The sequence below is a fragment of the Delphinapterus leucas genome, chromosome 1 (assembly GCF_059928025.1).
Source record: "Delphinapterus leucas isolate spDelLeu-1000000601 "Yukka" chromosome 1, BTC_Dleu_Yukka2, whole genome shotgun sequence".
Classification (NCBI taxonomy): domain Eukaryota; kingdom Metazoa; phylum Chordata; class Mammalia; order Artiodactyla; family Monodontidae; genus Delphinapterus; species Delphinapterus leucas.
In genome coordinates, this window is record NC_143129.1 from 164,095,717 (window position 1) to 164,102,260 (window position 6,544).

The window sequence follows — 6,544 nt, forward strand, 5'->3', positions numbered from 1 at the left end:
TTGAACTTCGGGGCATATAACTCCAAAGGTTTCTTCTCGGCCCCATACCTGCATAAGGAAAAGATCACGGGTGGAGCGGGGTGCTGAGTGGGGAGAGAGATGGTGCAGCGGTGTGAGGTGCTAGGAGAACTGGAGACATTTAAGACTCAGAGCGTCAGACTCTGAAGCTGGAAAGGCAGCTTTGCAGGGTCAGGTAAGAACGTCCTCTTCAGGTTCACCTGCCCTGAAGGGGAGGAATGGAGGTGAGGATGCACAGGGAGAGGACACCATTAGGACACAAGAGGGCGCCCCTCACCCTAAATCCAGCCTGGAATTTTTCCATGCTTTCCCTCAGCCTCTAATTAATGCCTGGCATTTTACAGGAGAGGAAAACTAAGGCCCCAGGAGGCCAAGCACCCTGCCCAGTGTCATATAGAAATAAACAACAGAACCTGAACTAGATCCCAGTTCTCTGCTCCAGCATCCACCAACATTTTTTTCTGTCCACAGTTGTCTATCAAGACCCTCTCTGCACTGGGCTAGCATTAGGCTCTAAGGATGCAGAGATGAATCAAACCTGGTCCCTATCCTCAGAGCCTGATCTCTAAACTTGCCCAATAGAGTTTCCTGTTAGTAAATTAGCAACGTTCCCTATTAGCAAAAACATTTTTAAGCACACACGCCCAATATATGTGTATTTATCTACTTATAAACGATATACATGTACGTATATAATTACATGAAAAGCTAACTTTTATTGAACATTTACAATGCAGTATTAGGTCCTGCTCTCAGTACTTTATATGCATTAAGTCATTTAGCCTCTCAAAGTCCTTTGATAGAGGGTCTAATACTATTCCATATTACTAAAGCCATATGGCTAAAAAGCAGGCAGTCTAGCTTCAGAATAAAGTGAGATTAGAAACAAAATAGAAATAGAAGTTTTAACACTTTCTTCCTAAACTCCAGTGGCTCATCTTGTGCACCCCCCTTTGAAAACCACTGCTCAGGAGTCTCCCAGGGGCTTTCCTGATAGCACAGTGGTTTAAAATCCACCTGCCAGTGCAGGGGACACAGGTTCATGCCCTGGTCTGGGAAGATCCCACATGCTGCAGAGCAACTGAGCCCATGCACCACAACTACTGAGCCTGCGCTCTAGAGCCCGCAAGCCACAACTACTGAGCCCACGTGCCACAACTACCAAAGCCCATGTGCCTAGAGCCCGTGCTCCACAACAAGAGAAGCCACCACAATGAGAAGCCTGCACACCGCAACGAAGAGTAGCCCCTGCTCGCCACAACTAGACAAAGCCCGTGCACAGCAACGAAGACCCAACACAGCCAAAACTAAATAAATTTATTAAAAAAAAAAAAAAAAGTCTCCCAGACCTGTGAAGGCCAGTACAGTGTGATCAGTACTTTGAGAAAGGGAAGTGCAGGAGGTTGTGGGAACACAGAGGCAGCAGCTTACCCAGGTTGGGAGATCAGGATGGCTTCCGGTCATGGCTGAGCTGAATCTTAAAGGATACTTAAAGGATACTTTTCTCCCCAGAGGAAAGAAATTGGGGGAAAGGGTGTTCTTGGGTGAAGGAGCAGCATGTGCAAAGGCCCAGAGGCAAGAGCACATGGTGTTCTGGGAGTACAAGTAGTTTAGCACGGCTAGAGTACAGAGTGTCAAGGGGGCGGGTTCCCCTCCCAGTGCTGCTATGAGGCTCAAACAAGATGATAGAAATGACCGTGCCTTTGTGTTCTTATTGAGGGAACAGGCAATCAATATGCTGCCCCCTGGACAGTATCCCAGCTTTTTGGTCCTCAGCTGCCAATTCCTCTATAAGCCAAGGGGCCCCTTTGCCCCTTGAAGATCTAGTTGAACTTGGCCTGGACCCCGTTCCACAGCTTAAGAGTGCTCAGAGCCCTCCTTCCGTCCCCATACTCTCCATCAATTCCCAACTTTATTTCCTCTGGGCTACAGTTTCCATGACCCCAACCCCTTTGCCCTCTGCCTCATGTGGGTTTCCATCAAAAACAAAAAGTCCAATTAAGCCAAGAACTTCATGGATTTAGTAGGTTTACTGAGGATTTGGAGATTTTGAGATCACATCACATACTTCACTGCCACTTGCCATTTCCCAAATTTTCTCATTCATTTGGAAAGCCTTCGGAGCCTTTCCAAAGCCTGTGTCCCCAAAGCCACCAGTTGATCCTCCCTACACACACAGCACCCTGACCTCCTGCCAGAAGCCGAGGCAGGCTCACGCACCCACACGTACCCACTCTCTCCCTGCTAGGCTGGCTTGCTTTTCCTCTCCCCCCACCTCCAACACACAGGCACCCACTCTAGCCCAACCCAGGCTGCCCCAACCTGCTCCCCAGCCAAGCCCAGAACTCGTCCTTTCGTCTTCCTTGGGCCACATGCAGAAGTCTCCTCTGCAGAGCAGCCAGGACAGCCTAGAGCAACAAGGGAGCTGGTGGCGGGAGACCAGCTCCAGGAAGACCAGCAGCAGCCCTGGGGGGTGGGGGGCAGCCAGCAGAAGGAAGGCAGTCAGGCAGAGGTCCAGGCAGCAGCGTGGGGTGTGCAGGGCCTGGCAACTCAGCACACAGAGCGTGACCGAGCTCCCTGCCATGCCATCTGCCACCTTGTCATCCACGTCCTTGCCTGGCTCAAAATCCCACTCAAGGAGACAGAAGTGCAGCCCCCGGCCCATCGGAGGGCGGCCCTCCAGAGTAGGCAGCAGCTCCCCAGTCACCCAGCTCTGGTCTTGCCTTCAGTGGGACACAAACACATCACAAAGGGACCTCCTGCCCTCACCCCTCTGACTCCTCGGACCCTGAAGCCAAGCCCTGAACAAGATGGAGGATCCAGGAGTTCCTGGCTTCCTGTAAGAAGGGCAAGGAGATCAGCAGAAGCAGCTGTGCAACACGAGGAGCTTACTAATGCAGACGTGATGGAATTGGAGGCCCAGAGAAAGGACGAAGAGACACAAGAGGAAGAAGAAGTGACTGAAGAACCGAAGAGATTCACGACGCAGGAAATGGCGGGGGTTTTCTTTATTTCAGGAGGCATTGTTAGTTTTTGAGGCAGAGCAACTGAACGTAGGACGGTACACGAAGGTTGCAGCAGCCGTTCAAAATGCAATCCAGTGGTACTGTGCCATCTATGACGAGAAAAAAAGAGCTACTACCCAGACATCACTGGATCATTTTTTCAAGAGGGTAGATAGAGTTGAATCCAGCAAGGAACCAGAACCTGTGCCATCACCGTCAGGCGTGAGTGAAACTGCAGCTTGCCCTCCGTCTCCTATAGCTGACGATCCTTCAGCTCTACCATCTCCCACCTCCTCTCCCTCCTCCAGTCAGTAACTCTTCTTGCCTGTTCACTCGAGGCCCCTGTACGCCAGCTGTTGGACTGTACCACTGTACTCTTCAAGGTACTGGACTGGAAGATTAAAAATGTTTTCTTTATTTTTTGTGTTTGTTTTTTATGTATTACTTGTGTGAAAAGCATTATAAACCTATTACAGTACAGTACTATGTAGCCAGTTGTGTTAGTTGGGTATCTAGGCTAACTTTGTTGGACTTAGGAACAAATTGGACTTACAAACACGCTCTCGGGACAGAACTTGTTTGTATGTAGGGGACTTACTGTATTGGGGCATCTGGGGACTTTGCTCCTGGAGGCTGCCATCTAGCGTGAGGTCTGTCTCCCAGTCTAGCCCTAGGACCTGGAGACTTCCCTGGAAAGCAGCCGCAGACAGTGTCTCTAACCCCATTTTGACCAGATGCAGCACCTGCCCTGGGCAGCTCACCCAGCAGCTCCTCAAGCAGCACTGAGCAGGGCCGGGCGTGGGACTGAAGTGGCTGCGGCTTCCGCTCCCATAGGCTGGACAGCCCCGTGATGCAGCAGGGCTTGGGGCTGTGCCCGTCCCCCCTTACCTTCTGATACCAGAGCCTGGAGAGCTGCCAGAGGAAAAGGTTGGAGGTGTCCTGGGAGCAGAGGGCCTGCAAGCAAGCTATCACCAAGCAGGGAGAGTTGGCAAAGGGCAGGGAAGATCTTGGTGACATTCCAAGTCCCCAGCTGCAATCCCCAGCCTTTTAGAGTCAAGGTCTGCAAGACTGGAAAGACATTAGAAGCCAGCATCCCAGGCTTCCTGCCAGAGACCGCATGAAACTCCAAGCTGGTCAAGCTCATGGGCAGGGATAACACTACCCCGCAAGGGCCAGAGGGGAGATGCAGGTTCAAGGTATGCAGACGCCCTGGAAGCCCAAGGCTGAGCTCAGCACCATGGAGGTATCCAGCAGGCTTAGGGTGGCTACTGCAGGCAGCGGAGCCAATCAGCCCTTGCCCAGGTCTACCAGTGGATTCTTGGCCAAGTCCAACTTCCCCAGCCTCCTTAAGCCCTGGAATGCCTGGCCCTGCAGACAAATCAGCTGGTTTCCCTGAAGTAGCAGCTCCCACAGCTGGGGCAGCATGAGAAGGTGACTGGGGACAGGGTGTGCAGTCCATTGTTGGACAGATCCAGGGCCCACAGTCTTGACACAGCCCCTGTGTCGTTCGTGCCCAGCATGGCACTTGCAGTTGGTTCCTATTCAAGTTCAGTTTCTGAAGGCTGGGCATGGCCTCCAGGAAACCTGGTGGCAGGTTAGTCATCAGGCCACTGCTCTTAAGACCCAAGCTCTTCAAGCTGTGGCAGGAAGCCAGGGCCTCCAGAGCTATGTGCCCTACAAGAGTGGATGCCAAATTCAGCTCCTGCAGCTCGAAGTGTGCAACTGCCCCAGCAGGCAGCTTGGCCGTGTTGGCATTGATCACAGACAGGGTGTCCAGGCTCTGCAGCCCCAGTCCCACCACTGCAACTGCCTTCATCTTTGTGTGGTCCCCAGCTTGAGCCCCTGGAGGGCCCCGGGACTGGCCATCTTCAGCTGACTGTTGAATGACAGGTCCAGATCTCCAGAAGCCAGGCATCGCCAAAGGAGGGGCCATGCACTGGGTCTGGGAAGATGTCCGCCAGCTCCCCCACATTCTGAAGGCAACTATACTTGACACTCAGCTGCCGTAGACTGGGAGAAAACTGGACACCCATGTTCCCATCCAGGCAGGGGCCCAAGAAAGCGAGGCCTGGAGGGAGCTTAGGTTGCCATCAGGGGTAGGAAGAGGTAAACTGTGTAGGGGCCTGTGAAGAAGAGCTGCTGCAGCTGTCCCAAGCTGCCAAGAGCTCCTGGCAGGAGCTGGGTGAGATGCAGACTCAGCCCCAGGACCTTGAGCCCAGGGAAGTGGGAGAAGGCGTCCAGGCACAGAACAGAAGTGGAACCAGAGAGACAGAGCCCCTCCTCACTCTGGGGCACAGCCTCCAGGGTCTGTGTCAGGTTGGTCACTGAGGAGCATGCCACAAGGAGGGGCAGGCTGGAGTCCAAAGGGCAGATCAGGAAGAAGAGGGAGACCAGAGGCAGCCGGGAGCCTTCAGTCACCAGGCAGTTGGAAGCTGCCCAGCCTGCGGTCACAGAAGGGACAGGAGCAGACCAGGCAACAGCAAGTGCCCGTCCCATCTCAGCACCAAGCCTGGTCCACAAAGAAAACAGAATCAGAACCCGCCCCCCCCCACTCCCATCCCTTTTCCAGAGAGGAACCGAGACTCTATCCTTCCCCTGCACACATACATACACAACACTCATAACACTGACAGGATACACAGACCCCCAGGAGGGTCTGGAAGCAGGGTCGGAGGGCCACAATGCTTCCAAACTGAAGAACTGCTGGGAGGGCGGGGCTAGACTCAGAGATGCTTAGAGCTGAGGATCCAAGGGTCAGGGAAAGACAGAAGTACACTTGTGGGAGGTGAGACCTACGTCTCACTTCCCTGTTGTGAGGAAGCAGGCAGTGTTTGTGAGCACAAGGTATGGCATCAGAGGTCCAGGATCTCACTCTGCCATTGTCCTGAGCAGTGCAGGTCTCCTCTCTGGGCTTCAGTTTCCTCACCTGTAAGCCAAGCATATAGAAACCTCCTTCATAAGGTTGCTGCAATATACATACGGGTTTCTCTCCTCAACACCCTCTTTACTAATTCCTCTCCTAACTCCAACAGAAAGGAGGTCTTGAATAAATCAGGATTTTTTTTTAAGCAGTTGTTTTGTAAGCAAAATAATACATCAAAATGGTGCCTTCATGGGCATCTTGTAATGCTCCACACGGAAGATTCCAAGAAGCCCAAAATTTACCCAAGAGGACCCATAGGGCTCCATTCCTGCCCTTCCAGGCTGGAGCTAGGAAGAACAGTCTCTGAGTCCTTGACCTTGATTTGCCACTACCAGAATGGAAGCAAGACCCCAAGGGAGAGCAGAACAAGGAAAAGAAAGGAGCTTTACGATTATTTCAAACAATGCTGTAAACCATTCAATACAATTCAATACCTGATCATGACTTTTTAAAATAATAAATTCAAAGAGAAGAAAAATTCCTTGATTTATAAAAGGGTATCTACCCCAGATCTATAATAAGTATAATTATTAATGGTGAACCATCACCTGCATCACATTACAGGAATGAGACAACTATAGTTACTTCTGTTTAACAT

At 51.8% G+C, this 6,544-nt stretch overlaps 1 pseudogene; it reads right to left on the reverse strand.

Annotated features, from left to right (window-relative positions):
• Nucleotides 1-1,600: 1,600 nt before the first annotated feature.
• Nucleotides 1,601-6,544, reverse strand: LOC111175452 (toll-like receptor 12; annotated as a pseudogene).